This window comes from Nuphar pumila, chromosome 6 (assembly GCF_984573655.1).
Source record: "Nuphar pumila chromosome 6, dmNupPumi1.hap1.1, whole genome shotgun sequence".
In the NCBI taxonomy this organism is placed as follows: Eukaryota; Viridiplantae; Streptophyta; class Magnoliopsida; order Nymphaeales; family Nymphaeaceae; genus Nuphar; species Nuphar pumila.
In genome coordinates this window covers 37,641,239-37,663,015 of record NC_143254.1, presented here as the reverse complement: position 1 = coordinate 37,663,015, position 21,777 = coordinate 37,641,239, and positions in this window count along the sequence as shown.

Here is a 21,777-nt window from a genome sequence, read left to right as displayed (position 1 = left end):
AATGATTCTGGCCAGCATGATTGAAATAGTAAATTCCTTTCCTTCTTTGTTTTGATTTATTAAAAACAATTAATTAAATGTGGATTTGGTTAGTGATTGAATGAAATCTAATTTAAATAAGTGAAGATAGAAGATGGGATTTTAAGGAGGTAAGTAGCACACATTTTAGAAAATGCATTTAGAAAGAGAGCTATTATAGTTAAGGATAAGGGAGAATTTATATTCTTTGTAGCAAGGAATTTTAGAAAATAAAATTTTGTATATGGCAAGCTTAAGAAAAAGAGGTGTCTGGAAGGTTGGGTTGACTTTTAGGATTAACAATGTAAGGGGAAGGTGGGCCTTAAAGGAGGGCGTGAGATAGTGATGGAAAGGCTATAACTTTGAAACAAAGAAAATAATTTAAAAGAGAGAGAGAGAGAAGGAGACGTGGACTTCATCCTTGAGCAAGCCTTTAGAAAAAGAGAGAGGGAGAAAGAGAACTTGAGACCGACAAAGGAGCTTGAGCAACTAAAGGATGCATGCTGTTCGGTAAGTGCAAGGTAGCTACCTTAGAATGATCTATCTACTTGTAGTAGAAGGTTTAGATTAATTGATAGTGGTTTTGGCGATTGGCAACAATAATATTTTTGCACGCAAAAGCGAAGGATCGAAGCTTGATTTAGAGTTTAATATTTAAGCAAAGAAAAAAAAGTACAGCAGCTTAAATTGAGGCTTATGATTATGTGCAGCATGTGTATGAACGAAAGGTTTTTGAGGAAATTTAAATTTGTATTTTAAGCCTTCAGATTTCAAAAGAATGAAAAAAAAAATTTAGACCCTACACGTTAATGGATATGGGACCATATGTTAGTTAGTGTGTGCTTCAAGTATGCTTGGTGATTTTGTATACATGTGTCTATGTTTGTACGGGTATTCCTAAGCATAGAAAAAAAAGTAAGCATAAGACTTATATTGGATGTTAGGTGTATGTTAAATTATTTTGTTTGACATCATGCATGTATTTTAGCATGGCACTAAGATGGGGCAACCTGTGCAGATGAAAGATTGACGAATTCAACAAGTGGGGATAGTTAAAAATATGTATTATATATTTGCCTTTGATGGATATAGATTGTTTATGTAACGGAGAGATATAAATATTGTTATTATATTAGTAGATGCAAGTACCTCGTGTTATTTTCTTTTTTGGGGGATGACATGGTATTATATTAATAGCATATGATGGTGGATGGCTTAGCATAACAGGAGCTTTGATGACATGATTACAGACCAAATTCAGGTCATACATGGTTTTAATGAGAACTTAAATCTAAAACTGAGTAAAGAATAAAATTTTGGATTTCGGGCTGAATTGTCAGTTAACTTTGAGAGGTCATAAATTAGTCATACGATGTCGGATTTGCGTGTTCTACCCCCATTCTGGAAAGCTTGGGATGTCTAGAATACAATGTCACTGACGGAGTTAAAAAATGATGCATGGTTTATCCAGAAAGTGGCTAGAAACATACTCTGGTCTGAATAGGGCATAGGCAGTGGTTGAATTTCTAGTCTGTTTTATTTAGAGTATAAATCTCAAACCACAAATCAAAAAATTAAATGTAAATATGATCTGGAATCAGCTGGATGTCTAGTTTTTTTTATCAAGAATTTATTCTTTTTGTCTTAAGTTTAAGATTCTGAAACTATGTAAAAACCGCATGCTGGTTTCTATCGGAATGTGTAAACAAAAGCAGGACTTGGGTCAACTTATGACATGCAAATCTTAGCGATCCGATAGAATTTTTAGGCATGTCCTAGCATTCTGGAATCATCGAGATGTCCACTAACTGGTCTTTGAGTATTGTTGCATGGGTCTGAGTCCTAATTTTCAGCAAAAATAGTCTTTTCAGAAGTTTATCAAGAGATACCCTATTTTGGACATATTTGAACTGTTGAAGATTTTGAAAGGTGCAAATTTTTTGTTATGACTGATTGACTTGATTTTTGATGAGTCTATGTTAAAATGTTCAAAATTGTTTGTTTCAAAATTTCTGGTAAAAGTTTTGTATGTTTGAAAGAGATTTCTTCTGGTTCAGATATAAAAGTATTGGATTTGAAACAAAACCCCAATGACAAATTATAAAGGGGTATTTGGATAATGTACATAGGAGATGATTTTTTTCAATGTCCTATAATTTTGTTTTCACTATTTTAAATCTCTCATGTTTGCGAAAACACCTCATCCCTTGTACCCTGGACCAAGATGTACATATGTTGTGTACCCTAAATGGGGAAGTGAAACTCCTCCTGAGGGAGTATAATAAGCCAATATTTTTTGTTTGCCTACGGAGAGGGTAGGTGGTACTAGGCTCCAGGATTTCTGTTATGTTATTTGGAGAGCAAGGTGTCTCATCGGTCCACCCAACCCGGTAGTCATAGCGAGACCTGGGTAGTTTCACGGAAAAGCCCGGTGACTAGCCCTACTGACTGAGCTCAATCTGAAAGGCTCACTATGGGACCTCCCGATCAATGTATCGCCCTAGTGGGAGCAACGGTTGTGGGTACCGCAGTCCTCTGTATGAGACAACTGGAATTGATGGCATGGGTTTTGACTAACGGTCAACATTGACTTTTATGGACCAGGGACAACATGGAAAAAAAAAACTGAATTTGCAATTGAACATATTTTTGTACATACAAAAGATTTCTCTAATACTATGTTTTCATATGCTTTGATCTTTATTGTCGTACTTTGAGAGGCTAACCTCTCCGTTGAAAATTTTACAGGTTCAGATTGATGACATGACATTGGACAAGACTCGACGAGTGTGTTGCTATAGGGATTTGGTTTTGGGACTATTTTGTTAGTTTTGAGACTTATTTATTGATTCCTAAATTGTGGACTTGAATCTTAAATGAGATGGTTTGCTTAGTTATTTGTTTGTAGCGAGCCCAAATCTATTGTGTGTTTCCACTCTTTAAAAAAAATGGTTTAAAATTTTGTGTTAAATTTTGGGCGTTACCATTACGCCCCTTCAAAAAGGCCATTTGGTTCGGAGAAATAATCGGTTGCAGACTAGGGAACATACGATAATGATGCTATAGATGATATTACACAAGCTAATGGCATGAATTTAGAAAGATAGTAGGAACCCTCTTCTTTGAGAATAATGATAATGTGAGTGTTGTTTATGCTAGTAAGTAATTTACCCCTGACAAAAAAGTCCTTAACAACCGCACAAACATCTTTGGCAATAATGTACAAAAAAAAGTATAGAAGCTACCTGGGAATCCGTCTTAACTAAGGGCGCTATCTCTATCAATATCAAAAAATGCTTTAGAAATTTTCTCATCAGTGATAGAGGATAGAAGACTCATTTTCCTCTATGCCAACAGCATGCTCCATGGGACCTTCAAAGCAATTGGGAATTCTCTATCAGACACACAAGATCCATCTTTGTGTTGAAGCCAGTGAATCTGTTTTTTTTAATATTCCTATTGGTAAGCAAATGAAAAAAATGTGAGTTGCGATCTCCCTCTTTGAGCCATCTGCACCGGGATTTTAACACCAATTTGCCTCCTCAAAACGTAGGATTTCTGAAAGTTTCTCTTGTAATAGAGACTTGCAATGGCTGCAAGATTACCTGAATCCACCTGAGACTGCAAGTTGGAAATATCTAAACGGATGCTTTCTTTATGGGTTTGTAGACACTCAATGGAATGCCTCCTCCATTCCTTAAGATATCGACACACTTCAACCAGTTTATGAACTACATGATACACAGGGTAGCCTTGAATCCGTGTAGACCATGCTCATTTCACAACCTCATGACATTTTGGAATTGAAGGCCGCGATGGGAAATACTTAAAAGGCCATGGAGTTGAAGTTCATATACTAGCCATCAACAGTAGAGCATTGTGATATGATATGGTTTTGGGCAGATTGACAACAGATGTTGCATGATACTTAAAAAAACATTGGTCATTAACAAAGCATCTGCCCGAAATCTATATCCTAATTGCTTGTTGTGCCAAGTGAATTAGCAAGAAGGATCATCTAATTCCAGAAGACTAGCCCCACGTATGAATTGATTGTAATCAACTGCTCCTAAATGATGGTCTGTAGAACCCCTCCATTCAGATAAAGCATGAGTAGCATTCCAATCTCCTGCTATCACCCAAGGAGAGTCGATGGAATGTTGGGATAAATCACACCACAAAGAACTATGATCCAAGTAACAGTTCCTCCCATAAACACCAGAGACGATGATGACATCCATGCCATCATCAACCGGAACTGTCAATAGCTGAGACAAATACCAAAGAATCTCCACTTAGACGCTGCTAGGCCACCACAAGCAAAGGATATGGCTAGCTAGCAGGGGCATGCTCAAAATTTTCAACTATGTCATAGTTAGGGAAATACTAATGAACAACAGGTAAGCAAGCTTCAGAAATATTCATTGATATCAGGAAAATAATACCAGATTGGTGCCAAGATAAAATCTTGGTGATTTGGCAATGCACCCAAGCCTGACCAAGCTCACGTACATTCCAGCTAATAAGCCTCATGGAAAGACTCATTGTTGGAGATGTTCAAAGTCTATAGGTCAACTTTTGGAATTTGTGAAAGACTTACAACAAGGTTGGAAAGAGGGAGAAACCTCACTGTGGGTCGTGTTCACCGTAGCCACCACAAATGCTTTCGACATGGGGAGACCGCGACAATGCTGGAGACGTTCTGATCAAACCAACGAATGTGTAGAGGAAACTTCACATAGAGGGGGACGATGGGCATCAGACGCACCTCCCTTGTATCGATGGTGTTGCTTCGCTGTTTTGAGAGAAATGGGATTTTGTTGCTGACCCATATCCACAGGAGGGGCATTTTCTTTTTTTTGGCTGCTCGCTGGACACAAAAACGAAAGAGGAGACTCCATGGTCGAGCAAGGGAGACATGGAGCTAGCAGCTGCCCCGGCGTTGGAGGGTCCCTGATCAGTGACGTCGATGCCCATTGGGCAATCGTTATCCAACGAAGAGTCGAGGGTCTCGTGGGGGTTGCCATCTGAGCCACGTCGGGGCAGTTATCACCTGTCTAAGTGCTTCTTGTGAACATCAGTGTTGGCTGGCCCTCCGATATCTTCTCAATGGTAACTATCGCCTGAGATTTTAGGTTTTCGATGGACGAAAAAGTCGCTTGTGTTGCAAGCCTGATGATAGAGGTATCATCCCTCTTCATGTGAGGATCACAGTGTTCAACAGGGACCTCTTCCACGTCCAATGAGGAGTTACGCCATTTGTCGACAGAGGAAGGATTCATGTCAGAAGCTTTTACCGACTCCGGCGTATAGGTGGTCTCCTGTTCAAGAACCACAAACCTATTAGTTTGCTTTTCTTTTTGTTTAGGCCCTTGAGAGGGATTGGATCGCCAATGCAAGTGAATTTGCTTCCACTCATCCTGCTGTGGAGGATCAGGTCGAACTGAAGGAGACGATCATCAAACGGAGCAAGTAGAGGTTGAATGATTCATGAATCTGCAAAGAGGGCAGTACTTTATTTTCTGCTCATAAACGATTTCCTCAGTGAACGTTCGATGATTGAGGATCACATTTTTTATTTGTGTTTTGGGCACAAAATCCAATGACACTGACACAAATACGGGCAAACGTGCAACTCTCCAATGCCGAAGTTTGATGAGAGGGTGCTGCGTGTTCTCCGCGGAACAGATAACCCCTCCCGAAGCTGGTGATATGCCCCCCCCCCCCCGAAGACGGTCGTTAGCTACATCTCGTGTTCGGGGTCCGAATGAGCGCTACGTATATAAGCATGTGGGGCTCATATCCCCGTGTGTGTCGGCATCACTTAGCATCAGAATCTGGTACAGTTGCAAAGACTTAATTACCCTTTTCTGCTATGCTCGCCATGAAACTATGGTTCGAGAAAAGGACAAAAATGTCCTTCATCTAGAAAAGTGAAGCATCGGTTTGAGAAAAAGATAAAAATGCCCTCCATCTAGAAAAGTGAAATGTCGGTTCGAGAAAAGGACCAAATTGTCCTCGATCCAGAAAAGGGAGGATGATCTTAACTCTTAAAATAGTCCAAACGTTCTGTTTTTGCCTGAAACAGTAAACTTTTACAACTTCTGCTGTAACAGGAGCTCCTTTTGACGACGCACCCTTTGTCGTCGTCTGCTGCCACCAGACCCTCATTTGCCGTTGTCTACTGCCACCAGACCCTCCTTTGCCATCGTCTGCTTTCACCGGAGTACTCTTTGTCATCGTCTGCTGCTATCAGAGCAACATTTACCTTCGTCTGTTGCCGCCAGAGCACCCTTTGACGTCGTCTGCTATCGTCGAAGCATCATTTGCCATCGTCTGTGCAGTGGCAGCATCGTTGCCACCATCTGTTGCATCTCCCTTCTGGGTGTTTTTCCTCCACTGTCAGATTACCAAAACTTCTATCATTTCGGTGAGTTTCGTGTAAGGTTTCGTTATGCAAACAAATCGATTTGTAAATCTGAATGCTAAATCTTACAACTGGGTGGTTGTCTTCATGCTAAATAACACGTATTTTCATATTGAAACAAATCGATTTGTACCTATCCACCTTCTGGCATCGAAAAATAGTTAGCACGATTTGTTCTAATGAAGGCCAAACATTTCAACGATATGTACTTATGAAGGTTAATTTTCTATAACAATTTGTACATTTTAAGCATGAACGATTTATATGTTTGAAGCAGTAATGATTTAATGAAACTACCACGATTTATACTTATTTTTGATAAATCATACAACAATGTATACGTATGAAGCCAAACGTTACAACGATATGTACAAAGGTTGTGATTTATACAATGATTTGTAAGTTTGAAGCAGTAACTATTAATATATTTAAATCACTAGCGATGTGTATTTATGAAGTTACCTCGATTTATACTTAAGTTTGCTAAATCTTACAACGATGTTTACTTATGAAGTCAGATATTATGACGATTTGTAATGCTGGTGATTGTTTAACAAATGTGATAATTTTTATTATTATATACTTAAGGAGGCGGTTGTAACATATAATGATACGGTTAAATTTATGTGTTGTGCAGGTTAGCAATGTCTACAACTCATCAGACAAGAAATAACCCTTCATTCTATGAAATAAATATTGGAGAAGTTATCTACTAGTCCTATCTATATGTGTGTTATGAAAGGTACCAAAATATAATGAAGATTGAGAATAATAAAGACAGGGAGAAAGCGTTGGAATTGTATTATGCGGAGGATTATCCATCAGATATTGAGGCTAAAAACCAAAAGAAGAATGAGGAAGAACTGAAGATAAGGAAAAGCAAAGGAAGAAGGAGGAGGAGAATGAAAAGCAAAGGCAAAGGAAGAAGGCGGAGGAGAGGGAAAGGCAAAGGAAGAAGAAGGAGGAAGAGAATGAAAGGCAAAAAAAGAAGAAGGAGGAGGAGGAGAGGGAAAGGCAAAAAAAGAATAAGGAGGAGGAGAGGGAAAGGCAATTGAAGAAGGAGGAGGAAGAGAAAGAAAGACAACTGATGAAGCATAAATATTTTAAAAAGCAAAGGAGGATAAGGCAAATGAAGAAGGAGGTGGAGGATAGGGAAAGACAAAAAAAGAGAATGAGGAGGAGGAGGAGAGGGAAAGGCAATTGAAGAAGAAAGAGGAAGAAGAAAAGGAAAGGCAAATGATGAAGATGGAAGATGAAAGACAAAGGAAGAAGCATTAGGATGAGGAAGAGGAGGAAAGGCAAATGAAGGAGAAGGAAGACAAGGAAGAGAAGAAAAGTGCAACACCCCAATTTTTATAACCCGAAATTGGTGGATTTTTTTTTTTTTTTTGAAATACATTTAAATCTTTTAGCAGTTAACAGTGGAAAAACACATTGGGCATAAAACTTGGAGTGCTACTTCAGATGAATGCTTGCAAACATATACTTATGGAATTTAAACTTTAACAACTAATTAACTATGCATGAAATAAAATCAAGTTCCATAATATCCAAAATTTATCACATTTGTCATTGAATTGAATTAAAGTAAAATCAGAGTTCAGAATTCATGAAGCAGAGGAAAGGTAGGCTCAGTCCCCGTCGCAACCTTCCGCCTTCGCACGTAAGTACCTACTCATTACCTGAAAATTTTTAAACCATATAGGGTCAGACAACATGTCTCAGTAGAGTAATTATGCTAAACTTGTAAGACAGAATAACAAGACAAGGATTTCAATAGAAATTTCATGATTTAACATTTAATTTAACTTAAAAAAAATCATACAACAATCATGCATGTTTAGAAGTTTCAGATTTAACAGAAAGACATAAATTCATATATTCAAAATACAAAATGCATGAACCATTAAAATGCATGACTTACCATATGCAGAAGCTCTTTCAATGCATGCATATTTTCTTATCTTTAGTTACATTTTCTTAGTTAGATGATGCATGCGATGCCAAATTAATGCACACACCATTTAAGTTATGACTTCTTAGCCCTGCTGATACGACACAGGCAGACATTCTCAGATCAGGACCATGACACAAGACGTGTTTTACATACAGGGGTGGCTTTAGCCTGGCCAGGTCCATTCACTAAGACGGGGTGAGGGACGTTAATACGAGAGAGATTCCCAACACCTTTCAACCCGATGCATCAGTTTTTTCTCATGAGTACTATAACCTCTACGCTGCAGTCTAATGCAGAGGTTTTCCCCCTAAAATCGTGGGAGGGGAGGAGCAACCTTCCGTGCCCGTAACAGAACTTGCCCCACGAAGATTTGTATCACCTGCTACTCTCCAAGCAAGTATATTGAGTTTAATGTCACATGATTACTTGTTTACAGTCATACTTTTTATGCAACATCAAACTTAAACCATTTTATGGTCATGGATGCATTCTTATAAAGCATTGGACAAAGTCATATAATTAAACTTATAACAGACACTAGAGCACATGCGTAGCATAAACATCTTATTCACTTTCACACAATATAATGCATATGCATGTACATGGCCAATGCAACAAGGAGAATATATATGAACATCCGTATCAATGAAACAATCATATCATCACGATATCATGAACATACATGTAGGCAACACATTTTTAGAATTTAAAACATAAACTTGTATTCATTGGACCTTTTGATCCTAAATCTTTAATGTGTAACCTTCCATTTACAATTCATGCCATAATCATATAAGATTGCATACAATCAGACCTACATAATCATTCACATAATGCATACTAATTCTATAAAGAATTTGATTAAAAACATATATACTATGCACCCTTTGAGACTTGATTTATGAATTTGCCCTAAATTTTTCCAATTTTTTTAACTCTGTCTGACTGGTACAGAGCTCACAAAAAATTTTTGGCTCCATGAACAAAGCTGAAATTTTTACAGTATATAAGAATTGTTGTCAGCTATCCATAGCCGCAAACCGTTCGTAAAAACTCTTTCGTATGAGAGCGTTATGCATGTTTTACTAAAGACCTATTTGTTTTTGTTTTGACTGTCACAGAGATGTGCTCGGTCCATGAACAAAGCCCAAATTTCTACAGTAGATGCACAATAGCTTTCCAACGCAACAATCCGTTCATCAAAACTCCTCCGGACGAGGGAGAAACGACCATTTTACTGAACGGAGGTCAAGTGGAAAACCTGAAATTCCGAGATTTGCATTTGGGTGAATCAAACAGAGTCACCCGAATCTCAAGAAAAATTAAAAGAAATAGGAAATACGCATGAAATAAAATTCCGAAAATTCTAAAATATTCACAGTAGATGAAACACTTCATAATCTATCAATCCAAACTAATATTTGCATAAAAATCATGGAATAAATCAAATACAAATATATTTTACGAATCTATTTCTAAGAAACCGATTTTTATAATAAACCCGATTTCAAAAATGGTTTTCTTTAGGGAAAAACGTGTTTTTGCCATGGATCATTAGAAACCCACGGTTAGGAGGGTTTGATTATGATCTAAACTCATGAAAAAGCATCAAAATCCATGCCAAGAACTCCGTTCTTGCAAGAAAAACATAGAAACCCTACCTTTTGTTGAAAAAAATGTATTTCTTGATGGATGAACGGCCCTTTTTGCTTGATCCACCGATCAGCTCTTTTTTCCAGTAAGGTGAGGACCTTAGATCTCCTCTACACACCCCTTGAGGCCTGGATCTTGCACTCAAGAACCAAAAGAAACCCTAAAAGAAGAGAATAGGGACGGGAAAGAGAGGAGAGAGAGAAGAGGGTTTTTGGGGGAGAGAGAAGCTCTCCTTTTTTTTTTCAGCACAAATGAGGAGGGCAAGGGCTTTGGGAGGGTTTTATAACCCTTCTTAAATTAGGTTATGTGCTGGAATAAATTTCAGCCCTTGATCTCATTAATGAAATTCATTTGGAGCCCTTGATCTCCACTTTGACTTTTCAAACTTTAAATAACCTTGAAAATCACTATACCTTTATTTTCAATTTGAATTTGAAGTAAGGTGCCACATAGGATGGGACGGCCCACCTATGGGCTCCTACTAAACTAATAAAAATGGATTTTAATTTATAAAAAAGAAAACTATTATATTAAACTATTATTGAATAATCATAAAATTTCAATTCAATACCGTTTTTGTTTTATTTAACCACAACTCATGTGAAAATGTAAAGGAATTGAATATAAGTTAATTACATCTTATTAAGCATATTAATATGTATATTTTTAAAATCTACTTTTGTTAATTTACTTTATTTAAATAATTTTACTTAAAAGAAAAATCAACATTTTCTTTTTAAGTAAGACGTTTTCAATTAGACATCACTTAGAATTTTCTCAGATATCCAAACCATGTAGGGTTTATATTTACTACAATTCAATATAATTAAACCCCTTAATCCTTACGAATATACTCAAACATTAATTTTTAAAGAAATTAGGGTTTTATATTGGCACGAAATTCAAGACATTTCACAATGCTATAGAAAAGAACTTAGAAATTTTTGGGATATTACATCCAATTCCCCTAAAAAAAAATTTCGTCCTCAAAATTTGGTTAACATTACGTACCGAACAAGTATGAAAATTTAGCTCTCATATCAGCCTCGGGCTCCCAAGAACACTCCTCAAGTCCGTGGTGCTGCCATCGTACTTTAACAAGTGGAATTGACTTATGTCGCAACACTTGTTCTCGTCGATCTACTATCTCTACCGGCCGTTCCCCAAACGTGAGATCTCTCTAAACCTCGACCTCGTCATACTGAATAACATGAGTAGGATCTGGTACATATTTCCTCAACATTGACACATGGAAAACATCATGGATGTTGGAAAACTGAAGGGGAAGTGTCAATCTATACGCGGTGCCTCCTATCCTCTCAAGGATGAGGAACAGTCCTACATACCTCGGACTCAATTTCCCTTTCTTGCCGAACCGAAATACACTCTTGGTTGGCGATACTTTGACAAATACATGATTACCAACCTCAAAAGAAACCTCTCGCCTCTTTGGATCTGCATAACTCTTCTGACGGCTTTGCGCTGTCAAAAGCCTCTTACGAATCAACTGTACTTGATCTGTATAATGCTGCAAAACTATATGCGATTCAATAGTTCGATCACCTACCTCGCTCCAACAAACAGGGGACCTACAGGGTCGCCCGTACAATGCCTCATATGGAGCCATGCCGATACTCGAATGATAACTGTTATTGTAGGCAAACTCAGCTAACTTTAGGTGCTTACTTCAGTCACCTTTCCACTCCAATGCACACGCTCGCAACATATCCTCGAGTGTTTGAATAGTCCTCTCTGACTGACCATCCGTCTGGGGGTGAAAAGTTGTGCTAAACTTAAGCGTTGTCCCCAAAGCTTTCTGAAGTTGTCCCCAAAACTTTGACGTGAATCTAGGATCCCTGTCTGAGATAATCGAAATAGGTATCCCATGTAATCTGACAATCTCGTCGACATATAAATCCACCAAACTCTCCAAGGTTTGATTCGCCCTGGTCGGTAAGAAGTGTGCCGACTTTGTAAGGCGATCCACAATCACCCAAATGGTGTCATACTGCTGGCGTGTCTTGGGTAGACCTACCACAAAGTCTATGGTAATGTCTTCCCACTTCCACTGCGGAATCTCAATCGACTACATCATACCGCCTGGTCTCTGGTGCTCTATCTTGACCTGCTGACAGATTAAGCATCTCGACACGTATTCAGCGATGTCTCTCTTCATGCCGGGCCACCAGTAATTCCTCTGAAGATCCTTATACATCTTGGTGCTTCCGGGATGTATGGTGAATCCGGTACGATGTGCCTCATCCAATAACTCTTTCCTCAACTGGGGCTCTGCGGGCACCCAGAGCCTCTGGCCGTACCAAATGCTTCCATTCTCCTCTAAGTGCAATGCTGACTGATCTTGCTTGCATGCTGCAATCATCTTATTGAATTCAGGGTTATCCTTCTGTTGGGCGATGATCCGGTCCATGAGTTCTGTCCGCACTGCCGTGCTAGCAATCTGAATCTGACCCGGTTCTGCTTCAAAAGGCTTCCAGTCTATCAGGTCTTCGAGTAATCTCCACTCACTGCTGATAAAACTCGCAAGGCTCCCTGCCTTTCTACTCAAAGCATCAGCCACTATATTGGCTTTGCCTGGATGATAAGAAATGAAGAAGTCGTAATCTTTTAGAAATTCTAACCATCGTCTCTGCCTCATGTTCAAATCCTTTTGTGAGAAGATATATTTGAGACTCTTATGATCTGAGAAGACCTCAAATTGCTCACCGTACAAATAATGTCGCCATACCTTTAGTGCAAAGACTACTGCAGCAAGCTCCAAGTCATGAGTGGGGTAGTTTCGCTCATGCACCTTCAGCTGACGTGATGCGTAGGCGATCACCTTGCCGTGCTGCATCAAAACGCATCCCAAACCAGTACCTGATGCATCACTATAAATCACAAAGCCTCCTTGCCCAGAAGGCAATGTGAGTATAGGGGCTGTAGTAAGCCTCTTCTTCAGCTCTTGAAAGCTTTCTTCGCATTGCTGGGTCCATACAAACTTAATTCTTTTACGAAGTAGTTTCGTCATAGGTGAAGCGATCTTCAAAAAATCCTGAATGAAACGACAATAATAGCCTGCAAGCCCGAGAAAACTGCATATATCTGAGACACTCTTAGGTTGTCTCCAATCTATGACTGCTTCCACCTTGGCAGGGTCGACTGACACACCCCATCTTTAGAGATTACGTGACCCAAGAACATAACTTGATTCAGCCAAAACTCTCACTTCGAGAACTTAGCATATAGCTGATGGTGTCGAAGTGCTTCGAGGACAATCCTTAGATGCTCCCTATGATCTTCCTTGCTCTCGGAGTAAATTAGGATATCATCTATAAATACGATCACGAAAAGGTCTAGGTAAGGCCGAAAGATCCGATTCATCAGGTCCATAAATGCCACAGGGGCATTTGTTAACCCGAAAGGCATCACAAAAAACTCGTAATGGTCGTATCGCGTCCTGAATGCTGTCTTTTGCACATCGGATTCTTTGATCTTCAGTTGATGGTACCCTGAACGAAGATCAATCTTGGAGAAGACCTTGGCCTCTCGAAGTTGATCAAACAAATCATCGATCCTGGGAAGAGGATATTTGTTTTTGATTGTTACCTGATTCAGCATCCTATAGTCAATGCACATACGCATTGACCCATCCTTCTTTTTGACGAACAATACTGGACCTCCCCAAGGTGAAACACTAGGCCGAACTAAGCCTTTATCCATCAATTCTTGCAGCTGCATCTTTAGCTCCTCTAACTCTGTTGGGGCCATACGATAGGGTGCTTTAGATATTGGGGTCGTTCTAGGCACCAACTCTATCGCAAAGTCCACCTCTCTGGTAGGCGGTATGCCTGGCAGGTCATCTGGAAAAACGTCTGAAAAATCTCGAACTACGTCCAAGTCTACCAGTGGTGTAGTATTGGGGTCTATCCAAGAATCACTAGCCAAAAAGGCCTTACACCCCTTTTCTACACAACAATGTGCCTTTAATGCCGAGATAAGTCGTCCTTTGTTCTCCTTTTTACAGGCCTTGTACTCGAGTACAGGCTGATCAGGGCGAGCAAATTGAATGTGTCGCTCATGACAAAGCATACAAGCATAATGCTCATACATCCAATCTATGCCAAGAATTACATCATAACCGACCATATCCAACAGAATAAGATTGGCAGGGAGGTTCTGCCCTTCAATCATAACCTCTACTCTAGATAGATAGGTACGAGCGATAGAGCTACCACTCGAAGGTGTGATAACTTCCAGAGTATATCCCAAAGAAGTCGGCGTGACACCAATCAAATTCGCAAAATGTATGGATACGAAGGAATGCGTAGCACCAGTGTCAAAAAGAACTTTAGCATCAAACTTTGCAATAGGGATTGTACCTTCAATGACGTTGGCATCTTCTTGCAACTCCTCTGCAGAAGTCGCATATACGCGTCCAGTAGCTTTCTTCTGACCTTGCGGCTGGGACTGCTGAGGTCGCTGCTGCTGTGGTCCTCTAGGAACAGGGGCAACTCCCTCCTGAGCTGGCCTCATAGGGCAGTCTTTGATGAAGTGACCCTGTTTTCCACATCTCAGACATGCACCCGAGACTCTATAGCAGACTCCAGGGTGCCTCTTGTTGCAGTGCTTACATACTGCATAAGACTGCGGTGCTGGTGTGCCGCTCTGTTGTCCCTTGGCCTTCTTTGTGGGTGACGCCTTACTACTCTCCGCTGCTGGTCGAGGAGCCTTATTCCCATTGCCCTTCGACTTGTCGAAACGGCTAGGCTGAGTCTTCTTAGAAGACTCCCAGTCATCCTGAAGTACTGTGGCCATCTCGATGGCCTGGTTGAGGTTTTGAGGACGGCTGGTCAGCACTCTCGTCCTCAGTCCATCACGTAAACCCTGCACATACTTCTTAGCTCGCGCCTCGTCAGTGCTATAAGTATGCGGGCAATACTACTCTAAATGTCGGAAACGTGTAGTGTACTCTGCCACCTTCATGGACCCCTGTCGAAGATCTAAAAACTCTTGTTTCTTACGATCGCGCGCGTACTGGGGAAAGTAGGTGTCCATGAATACCGCTGTAAACTCCTCCCATGTGAGGGCGCGTCGCTCATCAGGCGTATAGCGTACTTCGCGTGTCGTCTCCCACCAGCTCTTGGCATCCTCTTGGAGCCGATAAGTGGCAAAAGAAACCTGCCTCTCAGCGGGAACCTCGAGAATCTCGAAAATCTCGCTTATGGCGCGAACCCATTCCTCCGCTGCATCCGGATCTTCCTTACCAGTGAAAGCAGGAGGGCTCAATTCCATGAAGCGCTTGTACGACGCCCCATTGGTTGCGACAGCTGGTGCCGCAATATGACCCTCATGCTGATGGCCTGCACCATTGCCATTACCTCCGTTGCCGGCATGGTTCTGACAATAGGCCGTCAGATTCGCGAGGGCTTCAAAAATAAAGTCCCTCTAAGCAGTCCAACCTGGGGGCTGTCTTCCGGCCATCTAAAGACACACACATTGATTTAGATTACTTATAAGTTGGGTATAAATACAAAATTCTCATTCATGTAATCCTATCAAATCTACGTTCTGATTCTTATCGCATTTATCAACAGAAATAATTACAGACATACAATTTTTACAACAAGTCATCAAAACAAATAGAAATGGAAGCATACTTACAGCGATGGTGGTCGGTTGGACGAGCTTTGAGCCATGCTTTCCTTATGCTCTGATACCATGGTTGTAACACCCCAATTTTTATAACCCGAAATTGGTGGAAAATTTTTTTTTTTTTGAAATACATTTAAATCTTTTAGCAGTTAACAGCGGAAAAACACATTGGGCATAAAACTTGGCGTGCTACTTCAGATGAATGCTTGCAAACATATACTTATGAAATTTAAACTTTAACAACTAATTAACCATGCATGAAATAAAATCAAGTTCCATAATATCCAAAATTTATCACATTTGTCATTGAATTGAATTAAAGTAAAATCAGAGTTCAGAATTCATGAAGCAGAGGAAAGGTAGGCTCAGTCCCCGTCGCAACCTTCCGCCTTCTCACGTAAGTACCTACTCATTACCTGAAAATTTTTAAACCATATAGTCAGACAACATGTCTCAGTAGAGTAATTATGCTAAACTTGTAAGACAGAATAACAAGACAAGGATTTCAATAGAAATTTCATGATTTAACATTTAATTTAACTTAAAAAAAATCATACAACAATCATGCATGTTTAGAAGTTTCATATTTAACAGAAAGACATAAATTCATATATTCAAAATACAAAATGCATGAACCATTAAAATGCATGACTTACCATATGCAGAAGCTCTTTCAATGCATGCATATTTTCTTATCTTTAGTTACATTTTCTTAGTTAGATGATGCATGCGATGTCAAATTAATGCACACACCATTTAAGTTATCACTTCTTAGCCCTGCTGATACGACACAGGCAGACATTCTCAGATCAGGACCATGACACAGGACGTGTTTTACATACAGGGGTGGCTTTAGCCTGGCCAGGTCCATTCACTAAGACGGGGTGAGGGACGCTAATACGAGAGATTCCCAACACCTTTCAACCCGATGCATCAGTTTTTCCTCATGAGTACTATAACCTCTATGCTGCAGTCTAATGCAGAGGTTTTCCCCCTAAAATCGTGGGAGGGGAGGAGCAACCTTCCGTGCCCGTAACAGAACTTGCCCCACGAAGATTTGTATCACCTGCTACTCTCCAAGCAAGTATATTGAGTTTAATGTCACATGATTACTTGTTTACAGTCATACTTTTTATGCAACATCAAACTTAAACCATTTTATGGTCATGGATGCATTCTTATAAAGCATTGGACAAAGTCATATAATTAAACTTATAACAGACACTAGAGCACATGCGTAGCATAAACATCTTATTCACTTTCACACAATATAATGCATATGCATGTACATGGCCAATGCAACAAGGAGAATATATATGAACATCCGTATCAATGAAACAATCATATCATCACGATATCATGAACATACATGTAGGCAACACATTTTTAGAATTTAAAACATAAACTTGTATTCATTGGACCTTTTGATCCTAAATCTTTAATGTGTAACCTTCCATTTACAATTCATGCCATAATCATATAAGATTGCATACAATCAGACCTACATAATCATTCACATAATGCATACTAATTCTATAAAGAATTTGATTAAAAACATATATACTATGCACCCTTTGAGACTTGATTTATGAATTTGCCCTAAATTTTTCCAATTTTTTTAACTCTGTCTGACTGGTACAGAGCTCACAAAAAATTTTTGGCTCCATGAACAGAGCTGAAATTTTTACAGTATATAAGAATTGTTGTCAGCTATCCATAGCCGCAAACCGTTCGTAAAAACTCTTTCGTATGACAGCGTTATGCATGTTTTACTAAAGACCTATTTGTTTTTGTTTTGACTGTCACAGAGATGTGCTCGGTCCATGAACAAAGCCCAAATTTCTACAGTAGATGCACAATAGCTTTCCAACGCAACAATCCGTTCATCAAAACTCCTCCGGATGAGGGAGAAACGACCATTTTACTGAACGGAGGTCAAGTGGAAAACCTGAAATTCCGAGATTTGCATTTGGGTGAATCAAACCGAGTCACCCGAATCCCAAGAAAAATTAAAAGAAATAGGAAATACGCATGAAATAAAATTACGAAAATTCTAAAATATTCACAGTAGATGAAACACTTTATAATCTATCAATCCAAACTAATATTTGCATAAAAATCATGGAATAAATCAAATACAAATATATTTTACGAATCTATTTCTAAGAAACCGATTTTTATAATAAACCCGATTTCAAAAATGGTTTTCTTTAGGGGAAAACGTGTTTTTGCCATGGATCATTAGATCTGAGTCAAACCCACGGTTAGGAGGGTTTGATTATGATCTAAACTCATGAAAAAGCATCAAAATCCATGTCAAGAACTTCGTTCTTGCAAGAAAAGCATAGAAACCCTACCTTTTGTTGAAAAAAATGTATTTCTTGATGGATGAACGACCCTTTTTGCTCAATCCACCGATCAGCTCCTCCTTCCAGCAAGGTGAGGACCTTAGATCTCCTCCACACACCCCTTGAGGCCTGGATCTTGCACTCAAGAACCAAAAGAAACCCTAAAAGAAGAGAATAGGGAAGGGAAAGAGAGGAGCGAGAGAAGAGGGTTTTTAGGAGAGAGAGAAGCTCTCCTTTTTTTTTCCCGCACAAATGAGGCGGGCAAGGGCTTTGGGAGGGTTTTATAACCCTTCTTAAATTAGGTTATGTGCTGGAATTAATTCCAGCCCTTGATCTCATTAATGAAATTCATTTGGAGCCCTTGATCTCCACTTTGACTTTTTAAACTTTAAATAACCTTGAAAATGACTATACCTTTATTTTCAATTTGAATTTGAAGTAAGGTGCCACATAGGATGGGACGGCCCACCTATGGGCTCCTACTAAACTAATAAAAATGGATTTTAATTTATAAAAAAGAAAACTATTATATTAAACTATTATTGAATAATCATAAAATTCCAATTAAATACTGTTTTTGTTTTATTTAACCACAACTCATGTAAAAATGTAAAGAAATTGAATATAAGTTAATTCCATCTTATTAAGCATATTAATATGTATAATTTTAAAATCTACTTTTGTTAATTTACTTTATTTAAATAATTTTACTTAAAAGAAAAATCAACATTTTCTTTTTAAGTAAGACGTTTTCAATTAGACATCACTTAGAATTTTCTCAGATATCCAAACCATGTAGGGTTTATATTTACTACAATTCAATATAATTAAACCTCTTAATCCTTACGAATATACTCAAACATTAATTTTTAAAGAAATTAGGGTTTTATATTGGCATGAAATTCAAGACATTTCACAATGCTATAGAAAAGAACTTAGAAATTTTTGGGATATTACAAAAAGGCAAAGAAAGAAGAAGAAGGATGAGGAAGAGAATGAAAGGCAAAGGAAGGAGAAAGAGGACGAGGAAGAGAAGGAAAGGGAAAGGAAGAAGCAGGAGGAAGACAAGGAAAGGGAAAAAAAAAAACAGGAAGAGAAAGAGTAGGAAAGGGAAAGGAAAAAGCAAGAGGAGGAAGAGAATGAAAGAAAAAGGAAGGAAGAAGTAAAGAAGGAGGACGAGGAAGAGAAGAAAAGGCAAAAGAAGGAGAAGGAGGACGAGGAAGATAAGGAAAGAGAAAGGAACAAGTAGGAGGAGGAAGGTAAGGTAAGGGAAAGAAAAAAATAGGAGGAGAAAGAGAAGGAAAGGGAAAGGAATGAAGAAATTGAAAAGCAGAGGAGGGAGGTGATGGAGCGAAGGATGAAAAAAGTAGAAAGGCAGTGGGATATGGCGGAGCAACAAGAAAGGCAGAGGATGGAGGGAGGGGATGAAGAGGAGAAAATTATGATCAAGGTGCATAAATCGATCTTATCTGTCACGATTTACTATGATAGCGATTACTATGTATATCGATTATTGTGATAGTGATTCATGTATAGCGATTACTGTGAATGATTTACTGTGATAAGTATTACTATGTATAGCAATTACTATGTATAGTGATTACTGTGTTAGCGATTATTATGATAGTGTGTGTGCAACGATTATTATTTATAGCAATTACTGTCTACAGCTAGTTGTATAAGTATAAATGGGACTAATTTATAATTGATACAAATAATATGTTATTTTGTGTTATAAGGAGGTCAGAAGAGAAGTACAGCACCAGGTGAAAAGCTCGGAGAGCGATGTCAGTGGCTTATAGTTCTGTCGTGGTATGATCAGCTGAGTGTATATCAGAAGAATCGATTACGAAATATGCACTTCGATGGCCTTCTGAACCAACATTATTTTGAAATGTGCTAGAACACCATGACCCACCTGGTAAATAAGTGAAATCATCAGACGAACACATTCTAGTTTGATTCTTTTGAGATCGCCATGACCCTAGAAGATATGGCGCGGATTGCTGGCTTTAAGTGCCATAGCAATGTTGTCCTATTACGGGATTTAAACTATAATGCAAGGAAAAAGTGCACGACCCTTCTAGAAATGTCGATGGATGACTAGAGTCAATGTATTTCTGGTGGAAGCAATTCCACAAAGTTTCTTCTTTCTGTAATAAATTGGAAGGCCGGTCTACTACATGTGCATCTGAAATAGCTGACCAAGAGTTGTGCAACTTTCTTCTTTATTTTTTTGGTCTTACTTTATTTTTTATTGTTCTGGTTCGAGAATAAGTTACATGTGGTTGCAGTACATGGAAGACTTAGACGAAGTCGACAACTATGCATGGGGTGTTGCTATGCTCACACACTTGTACAATCAACTTTACCATTTGAGTAAGGGTACAAAAACCGTCGGAGGGTTTTGGCCATTGTTTAGGTATTTGTTTATTATATATTTAGTACTTATAGACTAAGCTCGTTGAAGGTTGTAGTGTTACTAATATATTATTTTTGTAAGCCTGGGTGTAGGAGCATATTATCGTGTTGTGTCCTCAGTGTGGCCCTGCGATTTGTGATTTTCCAAAGATCGGTCGGTGGGCTAGACTAAATGTCAAGGAGGATAATACTAAGTTTATTTTAGATGGGCTGCAACTAAATGAGGTAAATGGTTTAAAATCGTTTACAATCGGTTTAACATTTATCATTCAGTAGTATAAATTGTTGAAATGTTTAGCATTCTTAAGTAATCATCGCTGCAGGATTTTGTCTTCATTAGTACAAATCGTTATCGCTTTAGCATTTATCTTTTAGTATTGTAAATCATAGTAATTGTTTACATTCTTAGTAACAATCATTATAATATATTTAGCACTCATTATTAGAAATAATTTTAATACAATTATTCATTAGCATGAATAATTGTCTGTACCTAAACCATAATCTCTAATATATAGGTTGTGTGGAGACTGTATGGAGATGGAGAGGACGAGGACCAAGAGTTTGTTACTAAGGATGCGAGACTGTCTAACCATGATATTTGGCTATTTAGCAATTATGAAGTCGAGTTGCAGCATGGTAGTCGAGTTCTCCTACAATCTGGCTTGGGACAGTCTATCCCAAAGAAGCCTGTGGAATTGAGAAGAATGATGAATAGTGATGGGGTCAGGAACGTGAATTGGCACGAACGTTATAGGGAACAATTGGATAGCTGGAACAAAGGAGGTGTTTGTGCCATAGCGTATGATTATAAAGAACGATAATATGATCCTGACTATTTCCAAAAATATTGGGAACCCATGCATCAAAATCTGGAGATTGAGAATATTGGGAACCCATGCCTCCCTCCTGTCCCCCATCATGTTGTATCCCAGCATAGAAAACTCGTCCATCATCTCTCTTTGGCTACAACAACGATTACCTCAATAACAGTACACGATGAGGAGCAAATAGAGCTCACAAAAGAGAACGTAGTCTCCGGCACAAGGTTTTAGATATTGGAGAGGGAGAATAAGGACTTACGAAAGGAGGTGAGCAATTTGAGGAGACAAATGCAACCACTGGTAGAGATGATGACCAGTGTTTATAATAAGATCGAGGGAACCAAGAGGCCACCGAGGATAAAGAGTCCACCAAGAAAAAAAAAGAGACAATTTGTATGTCATAGTCCATATGAGTCATCAAGTGCCACTGAATAAACAATAGCGATTCTTTTTATCCCGATAATTATTTGTTGTAAT